This window comes from Marmota monax, unplaced genomic scaffold (genome assembly GCF_021218885.2).
Source record: "Marmota monax isolate L192 unplaced genomic scaffold, Marmota_monax_Labrador192_F-V1.1 WCK01_AAM20220418_F8-fsc00106, whole genome shotgun sequence".
In the NCBI taxonomy this organism is placed as follows: domain Eukaryota; kingdom Metazoa; phylum Chordata; class Mammalia; order Rodentia; family Sciuridae; genus Marmota; species Marmota monax.
In genome coordinates this window covers 125519-137628 of record NW_026695218.1, presented here as the reverse complement: position 1 = coordinate 137628, position 12110 = coordinate 125519, and the positions used below count along the sequence as shown (strand labels likewise).

At 38.6% G+C, this 12110-nt stretch overlaps 1 protein-coding gene across 1 annotated transcript in view; it reads left to right on the top strand.

Moving 5' to 3' along the window:
- Ctnna2 (catenin alpha 2) overlaps window positions 1–12110 on the top strand; it is a 1018251-nt gene that overhangs the window by 881513 nt on the left and 124628 nt on the right. The gene's annotated exons all lie outside the window — the stretch shown is intronic.

Below are 12110 nucleotides of genomic sequence, written 5' to 3'. Positions count from 1 at the left end.
TTCCTGCAGCTCCTTCTATAGGGTCTCTTCTCCTCATGGGGTACAATCTCACCCCCTACCAGGACACACCTGCTTGAGAACCCCCAATGAACCCCTCAATTTCCAATAATGTAAGTTGTATAAGAGTCATTTGGAAAATTTTGAATGAAGACTACATGAATACATGAAATAATATATAAATTAATGATATATAAATTAATATAAATAATATATAAATTAATAATATATAAATTAATTTTAGTCCCTCAGCATTTCTTTTCTTTGCGGGGGGGCAAGGGATTGAATTCAGAGGCACTCAACCACTGAACCCATCCCCAGTTGTTTTTTTCTATTTAGAGACAGGGTCTCACTGAATTTGTAGTGCCTTGCTGATGCAGATACTGGCTTTGAACTTGAGATCCTCCTGTCTCAACCTCCTGAGCAGCTGGGATTACAGGTGTGCACCTCTGCACCCGGCTTCTCCAGCATGTCTTGACTGTTGTGTTTAATTATAGTATGTTCAGTTTTCCATCTTTTTTTTTTTTTTTGGCGGTACTGGGTTTGAACTCAGGGCCACTCTACTGCTGAACAATATTCTAAGTCCTTTTTGTTTTTTTAATTTTGAGACAACATCTCACTGATTTGCCAAGAGCCTCACAAAGTTGCTGAGGCTGTGCCTCAAACTTGGCGATTGTCCTGCCTCAGCCTCCCAAGTTGCATGGACTAAAGGTATATACCATTGCACCTGGCCTCAAGTCATTTTTATAGTTTTTCTTAGTTTTATGTGACATTTTCCCCCAGTTTGGGGTATGGCAGACCATGAAATTGATGCTGTGAAGTGAATGTGGGTTGTCAAAGCCTATTACAGAATGTGTTGATCTTTAGAAAATTCTCAACAAGGATAGCCTCAGTGCAAATAAAATATTAGTAAAATATGAGTAAGAATAGATGATTTGGTTTTTCATAATCACCTTCATGAGGGAAATTCAGGGAGTTTTTGCTTGCTTGCTTTTCTCCACAGTATAAGTAACATTTTACAAAGATTAGATGAACTTGCACAGGGGCCTGTTGATTAGGAGAATTCAACAGGTCTGATATCAAACTTTCTGACCTTTAATGTAAGAAACATAGACGTTTTATGTCACCCATAGGACAGAGTAAAATAAATGTTAGTCATTTCCCTTCATCTCCAGAATCCAGTCCCTTGGAGGGTTACCTAAGGACTTCAGGATGGGGCCAATGCAGAGTGTGCTCAGCTGATCAGAGGACACCTGTTGCACCTCATTTCCAAGCAAATTGAATGGAATTTTGGAGAAATGGAATGCAAATTATGGCAACTCAGTACCAAAATAATGTGGTCTGGGTGGGAGTAGAGTGGATGTAAATCGGGGGCAAAATATGCATCGAAGCAATGAGAATAAAAGCTCATCTTGGGAATGAGATGCGAAACCAATACAGCTGTTTTGAGTCTCCAGACTTGTTTCTTTTCCTTCCATTGCTCAACTGCTCTATCAACCTGCCAGCTCTTCCTTCTCCCTGTCCCTGTTGCCATACAACAACCACAGAGGCTCCCAACAGGCTTCTCTGCTTTGTTGGGTCTCCTTCAGCCCCTTCTGCACCCAGCCATGCATGAACTGACTTGTAAGACTGAGACACACACCATGCAATGTCCCTGCCAGAAACCATTCAAAAACTCCCTGTGTTTCTCAGGTAGAAACCAACATTGTAAAGAAAACTTCATGACTTCCCTGATTTAGCCCTCTCTTCAATCTTCAGGCTCACCATTCCTCCTTTTGCAGGCTCAATGACATATAGCACCTTTGGTTTGTTGAATGTCCCCTGTTCCCACCCACCCTAGGCCTGAGCTTGTATTGTCCCTTTCCTGGTGTACTCCCTACTCTACCCATTTTCATTCATCCTTCTACTTTTAGCCTGAACATGTTCCCAAGCAGGATCAGGTCCCTGCATTTTTCACTGTCACTGCATTCCATTTTCTTTAGAATTGTATGCACAGAGCTCTACAGCTATGTGCTATGACTCCTGCTAGCTGCAATTCTTTTAGGGGGAAAAACATATCTAATTGATTCCTAACTACAACCCCAGAACTAGCTGGGTGCCTACATAAAGCAGGTATTCTATAAATAGATGGTACCTAAAGAATAAATAAGATAATAAATGCAGCCAGCAAGGTTGCTAGCTTTTTGGCCCCTGAGGTAATATATTTTAATAGTATGGCTGCAGGATGCTAAGGGTCACCTTAGGGATCAGCAATAAAGAGGCATTGTGCCTGTTTAATTCACTAATTTACTACCAAGGAGGAATTTCAGGTCTCAGAGGAACTAATGTGCAGTACTCCCATCTCTACTGAGTAGAAGAGACTCCTGAGAAATTTAAGTAACTCTCTCAGGCTGCTCCAGAGGTAATGCTCCCAACTCCACTCTCATTTCTTCCCTGCCCGCTGTCTGACAAGCATGCTTTTGTTCTCAGCCTTGGTTACAGTGGATATGAGAGAGTGTGCTGGTTCTGACACAGTGAGGTCCAGAATCAAGGCTGTGGCCATGATGCATTAGGAGATCTCAGTCCCCTGCTTCATCCTCTTAACTCCATACTTCCTGGTAGCTGCTCTCTATGAAAGATGAGAAGCTACACCTGTTAGAGATCCACAACTTGAAAACAAGAGACAAACCCTAATATTCAGAATCACTTCTTTTTTTTTAATTTTTTATTGTTGGTTGTTCAAAACATTACAAATTTATTGATATATCATATTTCACACTTTGATTCAAGTGGGTTATGAACTCCCATTTTTACCCCATATACAGATTGCAGAATTACATCAGTTACACATCCATTGATTTACATATTGCCATACTAGTGTCTGTTGTGTTCTGCTGTCTTTCCTATCCTCTACTATCCCCCCTCCCCTCCCCACCCCTCGCCTCCCCTCTTCTCTCTCTACCCCCTCGACTGTCATTCATTTCTCCCCCTTATATTATTTTTCCCTTTCCCCTCACTTCCTCTTGTATGTACTTTTGTATAACCCTGAGGGTCTCCTTCCATTTTCATGCAATTTCCCTTCTCTCTCCCTTTCCCTCGCACCTCTCATCCCTGTTTAATGTTAATCTTCTTCTCCTGCTCTTCGTCCCTACTCTGTTCTTAGTTACTCTCCTTATATCAAAGAAGACATTTGGCATTTGTTTTTTAGGGATTGGCTAGCTTCACTTAGCATAATCTGCTCTAATGCCATCCATTTCCCTGCAAATTCTATGATTTTGTCATTTTTTAATGCAGAGTAATACTCCATTGTGTATAAATGCCACATTTTTTTTATCCATTCATCTATTGAAGGGCATCTGGGTTGGTTCCACAGTCTTGCTATTGTGAATTGTGCAGCTATGAACATCGATGTAGCGGTGTCCCTGTAGCATGCTCTTTTTAGGTCTTTAGGGAATAGACCGAGAAGGGGAATAGCTGGGTCAAATGGTGGCTCCATTCCCAGCTTTCCAAGAAATCTCCATACTGCTTTCCAAATTGGCTGCACCAATTTGCAGTCCCACCAGCAATGTACAAGTGTACCCTTTTCCCCACATCCTCGCCAGCACTTGTTGTTGTTTGACTTCATAATGGCTGCCAATCTTACTGGAGTGAGATGGTATCTTAGGGTGGTTTTGATTTGCATTTCTCTGACAGCTAGAGATGGTGAGCATTTTTTCATGTACTTGTTGATTGACTGTATGTCCTCCTCTGAGAAGTGTCTGTTCAGGTCCTTGGCCCATTTGTTGATTGGGTTGTTTGTTCTCTTATTGTCTAATTTTTTGAGTTCTTTGTATACTCTGGATATTAGGGCTCTATCTGAAGTGTGAGGAGTAAAGATTTGTTCCCAGGGTGTAGGCTCCCTATTTACCTCTCTTATTGTTTCTTTTGCTGAGAAAAAACTTTTTAGTTTGAGTAAGTCCCATTTGTTGATTCTAGTTATTAACTTTTGTGCTATGGGTGTCCTATTGAGGAATTTGGAGCCCGACCCCACCGAATGTAGATCTTAGCCAACTTTTTCTTCTATCAGACGGCGTGTCTCTGCTTTGATATCAAGCTCCTTGATCCATTTTGAATTCACTTTTGTGCATGGCGAGAGAAAGGGATTCAGTTTCATTTTGTTGCATATGGATTTCCAGTTTTCCCAGCACCATTTGTTGAAGATGCTATCCTTCCTCCATTGCATGCTTTTAGCCCCTTTATCAAATATAAGCTAGTTGTATTTTTGTGGATTGGTTTCTGTGTCCTCTATTCTGTACCATTGGTCCACCCGCCTGTTTTGGTACCAGTACCATGCTGTTTTTGTTACTATTGCTCTGTAGTATAGTTTGAAGTCTGGTATCGCTATACCGCCTGATTCACACTTCCTGCTTAGCATTGTTTTTGCTATTCTGGGTATTTTATTTTTCCATATGAATTTCATGATTGCTTTCTCTATTTCTACAAGAAATGCCGTTGGGATTTTGATTGGCATTGCATTAAACCTATAGAGAACTTTTGGTAATATCGCCATTTTGATGATGTTAGTTCTGCCTATCCATGAACAGGGTATATTTTTCCATCTTCTAAGATCTTCTTCTATTTCTCTCTTTAGGGTTCTGTAGTTTTCATTGTATAAGTCTTTCACCTCTTTTGTTAGGTTGATTCCCAAGTATTTTATTTTTTTTGAAGATATTGTGAATGGAGTGGTTGTCCTCATTTCCATTTCAGAGGATTTGTCACTGATATACAGGAATGCCTTTGGTTTATGCGTGTTGATTTTATATCCTGCCACTTTGCTGAATTCATTTATTAGCTCTAATAGTTTCTTTGTAGACCCTTTTGGGTCTGCTAGGTATAGAATCATGTCATCTGCAAATAGTGATAATTTAAGTTCTTCTTTTCCTATTTTTATGCCTTTAATTTCTTTCGTCTGTCTAATTGCTCTGGCCAGTGTTTCGAGAAGTATGTTGAACAGAAGTGGAGAGAGAGGGCATCCCTGTCTTGTTCCAGATTTTAGAGGGAATGCCTTCAGTTTTTCTCCATTCAGAATGATGCTAGCCTGAGGCTTAGCATAGATTGCTTTTACAATATTGAGGTATGTTCCTGTTATCCCTAGTTTTTCTCGAGTTTTGAACATAAAGGGATGCTGTACTTTGTCGAATGCTCTTTCCGCATCTATCGAGATGATCATATGGTTCTTATTTTTAAGACTATTGATGTGGTGAATAACATTTATTGATTTCCGTATATTGAACCAGCCTTGCATCCCAGGGATGAATCCTACTTGATCATGGTGCACAATTTTTTTGATATGTTTTTGTATCCGATTCGCCAGAATTTTATTGAGGATTTTTGCATCTAGGTTCATTAGAGATATTGGTCTGTAGTTTTATTTCTTTGAGGTGTCTTTGTCTGGTTTAGGTATCAGGGTGATGTTGGCCTCGTAGAATGAATTTGGAAGTTCTCCCTCTTTTTCTATTTCCTGAAGTAGCTTGAAAAGAATCGCTTCTATCATCAGTTAAGCACCAGGAGTGCATTCATTTCAGCCTTGGGTAAACTGTGGTACTTAATTAGTCCCTTCCCTGGTTCTTCATTGCATTCAGCAACAATGACTGACAGGTTCCCTTGTGCTGCTGCTATTCTCATTGCGGGTAATGTAACCATGAACAGAACTGGAACCTCCTGCCTCTGTGAGGCATACATTCTGCTGAGAAAGATAAAGAAAGAGGTAAAAGGTGGAACTATGTGCTGTAGTGTAAAGTAACACAGAGTAGGATGATGAAGAATGATGCAGGAGGGCATTGTCTTATCAGATGGCCATTAATCAGAGATTTCAAGGAAATGAAGGAACATTCCATATTGTGGAAAAAGCAAGGGCAAAGACCCCAAGGCAACAACATGAGCATAAAGAGACTAACATGACAGTTAAAGGTAAACTAAATATGAAATGGAGGGCTGGATATAAAGGTTTTGTATTCTATTCAGATATTTAAATCCATTGGAACCACCGTATGACCCAGCTATCCTACTCTTTGGCATTTATACAAAAGAACTAAAATCAGCATATTGCAGAGATACATGCATACCACTGTTTAGAGCAGCACAATTCACAATAGCCAAGTTATGGAGTCAGCCTAGGGAGTCCATAGACATGTGAATGTACAAAGAAAATGTGGTATATATGGACAATGGAATTTTACTGCCATAAAGAAGAATGAAATTATGTCATTTGCTTGTAAATAGATGGAAGTGGAGAACATCATGCTAAGTTAAATAAGCTAGACTCTGAAAGTTAAGGATAGAATGTTTTCTTTAATATATGGATGCTGTGGGGCAGGAGAGAAAGAAAAGGAAAAAATGGAGGAGGAGGAGGAGGAGGAGGAGGAGGAGGAGGAGGAGGGAAGAGAATGAAAAAGAGATCTGTGTTAGTGAGCTTTTTGTTGCTGTCACCAAAATACCTGAAAAGAACAACTTGGAGAGGGAGAAAGTTCCTGTGGGCTCATAGTTTCAAATATTTTATTCATGGTTGTCTGACTCCATTGCTCTGGGCCCCAGGTAAGGCAATGTATTTAAATATCATGGTAGAAGGGTATGGTGGAGTGAAGCTGCTCTGCTCCGTGGCCAGGAAGCAGAAGAGAGGAGAAGGGGCTGCAGGGAAAATGCACCCTCCAGGGCACCCGCCCAGTGACCTACCTCTTCTAGCCACACCCCACCTACCTACAGTTACCACCCTGTTAGTCCTTTCAAACTGGGATGGAGTGATTAGGTTACAGCTTTCACAATTTAATCGTTTCACATTTGAACAAAGGAACTTTTGGGGGATACCTCATATCCAAACTATAACAGAGAACCAGAGAGTAGAAGGAAGGGGATCAAGAGGGAGGAAGGAGGACAGAGCATAGGAATGTGTTGGGGATCAAATTCTAAAATATTATGCTATGCCCCTGTATGAATACATCACAATTAATCCCACTTATATGTAATTATAAAGCACTAATTAAAATAATACAGATGATAATATTAATAATAATAGAAGGGAGATTGATCAAATCATGTGTGCACGTACAACTATAGTATAATGAATCCCACCCCTAGGTATAATTAATAATGCACCAATAAAAGATAATTTTTAAAAATCCACTGGAGAGTTTTAAACAAAGGCATGATATGATCCACCTTCCGCTTTTGAAGAGTCACTCTGCTTTTATATGGGGAATATATTGTAGAGGACCAAACAGGAGACTAAAGAACATATAAAATAATATTTCACAATAGTCCAGCAATGGGATTACTATTATGCTTGGAATACAAGCAGGGTAGGTATGAAGAAATGGCTGGATTTTTGTTATAGTTTTAAGGTTGTGCCTATATATTGGTTGTGAGGATGCGAGCCAGGGAAATGTCTGGGATGACTCCAAGTTTTGACATTCTGTGATAATGAAATCAGTTGGAACTTTTAAAAAAACATAACCTTATACTTTCAGACTGTTTCTCAATTGTCTCTGGCAGCAGCTGTTAGATAGGTGTGATCCTGAGAACCCCACACAAATGTCTTAGGTTTAAATAAATGCAATAGAGCTTTGGAAATTCCAGGATCTTGATTCAAACCATAAGCCAAAAAGAAAATGAAGAAAAGCTGAGCTAAATTATGTGATGTGAATGCACCAATATGTCACAATTGAGCCCTACTATTATGTATACTTATTATGAACCAACAAAAACTTTAAAAACTCCTACATTGATGGAACTGGATCTCCATGCATTTTTGTGAAGTAGAAACTCCACATTCTCATCTCTCTTTTTATTAGAAGAGCCCTCCCCCATCCAGTTTACATATTTCAACTAAAATTGAATTATTGGAGTTTCTCAAATAATTGAGTCTAACAAATTCATAAACAATCATATTCTATGAAGAAGTATTTGATTTGTCTAAAGCCTGTGTTAAACTTTCAGTAAAGTTTTTTCTGCCATTTAAGAAGTATAGAGTCCAATACCACTTTCTTCTCAAATCCCTAACTCCTAAACCCTATTGTATTTTGTAATTTTTATTATACCATATGAAAAAGCACTACAGAAAAATTTAAGAATCCACCTTAGGCTTCTAAATAATTTTTTAAAACATAAAACTAGGGTTCTTTATAAACTCTTCATTACTTTATTTAGTGCTTTAGGCAACTTTATGAAGTAGCCACTATTTTTTACTCTACTTACAAATAAGAAAACTGAAGTTTCGAGAAATAATGTAACTAGTCCAATATGTCACAGTTTGAAGGAGGCAGAATTCACTCACAAGTCCAAGTATGCCAGACTCCAGAGATTACAACCATTGAGCAATATTACCCCCAGGCTTTTGACCAAGGATTCCGTATATCCTACAGTTCAGTTCATGTAAGTTTTTAGTAAAGTACTTGGCCCCAAAGTAGTTGCTCAGAAATATTAGCTATCACTGTTATTATACAATGAGTATCCTAAGTCTCAAATCATATTTCAGAGAAGAGTTGTAGTTTATGGCACACATTTCTGGATATAATGCACCCTATTGCAAAAGAATTCTTATTTGTCCTGGTGGAGTTGATCATGCACAATGCTTTTAGGAACTGATGTGGGTAGTAAGCTTTTTAGGAACTGATGTGGGTAGTAAGCTAAGCTCACTCATTAGCTTCATGCAGCTTTACCTGCACAGCCTTTCTGGTTCATATCTGTTTAAATTACTAAATGTCACAGGGTTTCACAGTTGTTTGCAAATGGTGGAATCCAAGGAGGTTAAGTATTATCAGTCAAACTATTACAGTGATTGAATTAACTGTACACACAATATAAATTGTTCCAAGTTACATTTAAATCTTTATAATATAGTCAAAATGCAAAGTGCAGGGCCACAATTATGGAATCATTTTTTTTGTTGTTGTTTAGATGTAAGAAGAACCAACTATTAGTTTCCTTGAAAATTTGGTTCACTGGCATTTAGATAAAAACTGACCCCACCTCAACCAACCTCCTAAATTATATCTCAAAAGATTAATTGATAAGAAACGTCCTATAAAGAGAGGATAATTGATTATGTTGTCCATATCTAAAGAAAAGGGAATAGAAAATCAACACTTAGCTCATGTTCTATGCTAGACATCATAGTAATTTTCACACATGATCTCTTAATCCTCTTAAGTAAGAGCTCTAGTCATCAATACTAGAGAATGCTGAGACAGGAAATCTGAGGTCAAGGAAATAAAAAGCAGTCTGACCCAAGTCACTAACTGATGGGTGAGTCACAAAGCTCTCAGGGTGTTCTTTCTACAATTGCACACACTTTAGCTTTATCTGCATATACACATATTTATATCTATTAGCCTTGTACATTCCTGATCAGTTTACAATAAAATCACAAATCAGCACAATGTCAATATTTTTTTAGTCTATCCTCCAAAGCAAAGGAAGCGTAGTATGACATATTCAAAAGATCTTGTGGAAACTGGGGCTTTGGCTTTAATAATGGCAGTGCCGGATCAAGCATTAGAAGGCTCTATTCAGTGTGGCTAACAACAAAAGATTCATATTTGACCTTTTGTTGTACAATTAATTAATTTTACTGTGGCATTATCTAGGAAGTGTATGTTCTTTCTAGGTATATGTATGTTTTCTCTTGAGCATTGTGTTTTCAACTGCTAAAAAGTATATATATTTAGAAAACCACCCCATAGTATATAAATATCTCATTAAGATCATAACCCCTCAAAGTAAAATGAAAAAAGCATACCCCATTAAACATGATGTGGTTTAAGAGCAAGAAATGTGTTAATTGCCCAGGAAAAAATTCTGAAATACTTGTGTTTAATTTTGGGTAGATATAAGGGATTTTTATATCACAAAGCCCCATAGCCAGCCTGAAGCCATAGTTGAAAGGGATTGTGTGTTGATGCATTGCTTTTTTGAACTAGAAGCAAGATTTCAAATTATCTCAACTGCATTTACTTTAGAAGGCAGTAGAGTTCAACACCATAAGGCCCTGTGGCCAGCCTGAGGCTCAGTGGTGACTTTCTACTCTTACCTTAAAACACGAACTGGAAGCTGGTGCTGAAGCAACATGCCTGTAATGCCAACAACTTGGGAGGCTGAGGCAGGAGCATCCCAAGTTTGAAGACAATCCCAGGAACTGAGCAGAGCCCTAAGCAACTTAGCAAGACCCTGTCTCAAAACAAAAAGCAAACAAATACAACACTGAGTCTTGGGGTCCTTGGGATCTCATGACCTAGGGTTTCTTTTATGGTGTAATGATCTGACCCCTGGCTATGTGAATGAACCCTTCACTTTCATCCTCTGACCCTCAAAATTTGCCTCTGACATATCATTGTTTAGGTCCTGCCCATCTTGGTCACTGTAATTTATAGATGTTTCCCAATCACAGTCTCTAAAAAAAAAGGAAGTTCCAAATGATTATCTTATCTTAGAATACATTTGTGCTTAAATTTGAAATTTGGAGGTTACAAGAAGAACATGTCACTATTCATTTCCCAGTGTCCTCATGCCTCTTGTGGACATGAAACCACCTTGGGGTAGAGCTGGTAGCTGAGCTGTTCTAAACCATAAAGCTACCAACAATATGGAACCCGTCACTCCTTATTGTATTCCCATGACTTTGACCTATGGCTGAACCGATATCAGGTCTTAATCTATTTGGCCATTATGTACGTGGGAGCCCATGAGAGAATAGAGGTGAATGCCTATTTCAGAGAAAAATCTAGATACTAGATCAATAATGTTGTTGTTTGATCATTTGCTTATATGAATTAAAAACTTCCAGTTTTTTCTTTACTTTTCTTTTCTGCAAGCTCATTAATGCTTGTGGGTAAAAGCCAATTGTTGTGAATAGCCACAGTGCCAGGGGGTGGCAGGTGGTGTGGCATGCTTTTAGCACATACCAATCTCTAAAACACATTCTCAATCCCTCAGAGCAACTTCGTTATATGTGGTGTGGGTGTGTGTATTAGACACATGCATTATTTGATCTAAAGAATAGATATTTCCTCAATCATATGTAAAATACAACATTCATATCTTTAGAAAAAAATAATGTTCTAGTAATATAAAATCTAAGTAAAACTGTTTGTGTCAGAAACGCACCTTCAGAAATTCCCGCAGTACCACTTCCAACCAGATTGCTGCCCTTGGCTGCTCCTATTTAGGCATTCTGGAACTGAATGTCACACATCCAAGGTGCCTGGGAATTAAGTCAATATTTTCACATAATGCCAGTTGCCACCAAAATGTAGTTACTTACACAGACTGACAAGTTGTTATTTTTCATGCTAAAACAATAGGAGCCTTATGACTTATCTTTTCCAAATGTTTTCTTGGAAGACTGAAAGAACAAACATGCTTTTCCAAATCTGTAAATTATCCCAAGAGACTGATTTCCTCATGAAGTTTAAATGGGGAATCTGAGACCCATCAGATCTACCACCTTCCCTCACCCCACATAGCTTTTTTTAAAAAATTATTTAAAATTTTTGAAAAGGTTGGTTTATAACTTAATTTTAAAACACCAGATGCTCTGATCATGAGGCCTGTAATGTATGGGCAAAAATGCATTTCAGGCTGCCTTCTGCAAGAAGAGGTGCTGCAGATTTGCTGTGAAATGTCATGACAATTTCTACAGGGAGGCTGAAGACTTGGAGGATATTGATGACAGCAGGGAAATAGTTTCCTATGGATCAGAAGTTCTGCTAACTAAAAATAGGCAGTGATTTGACCTATCTCCACACAACACTTAGCTAAAGAGGCTGTTTTGATCCCCACAATCAAGTATCTCAAAAAGTCAAGTCTTTTCAAGTAGATGCATTCAAGTATCTCACTTACACAGTTTTTTTTAATTGCAATTTACATTCAAATTGGTACACTTCTCATGTGCTTATTCTGTAAACATGACACCAGGCATATGCTTGTCCCCATCAGAGGATGGCTAACATATTATTTTCACATTCATCTGGGGAAGAGACTCATGTGCCCCTCTGCCCCCTCAATATCCCTATGGAGGGTGCATCATCTTTGACTAGGTATATAGTTCAGAGTTGAGAAAAAGCAAATGTTCAAAAGAATGGGGGCTGGCAGAGATCAAGGGC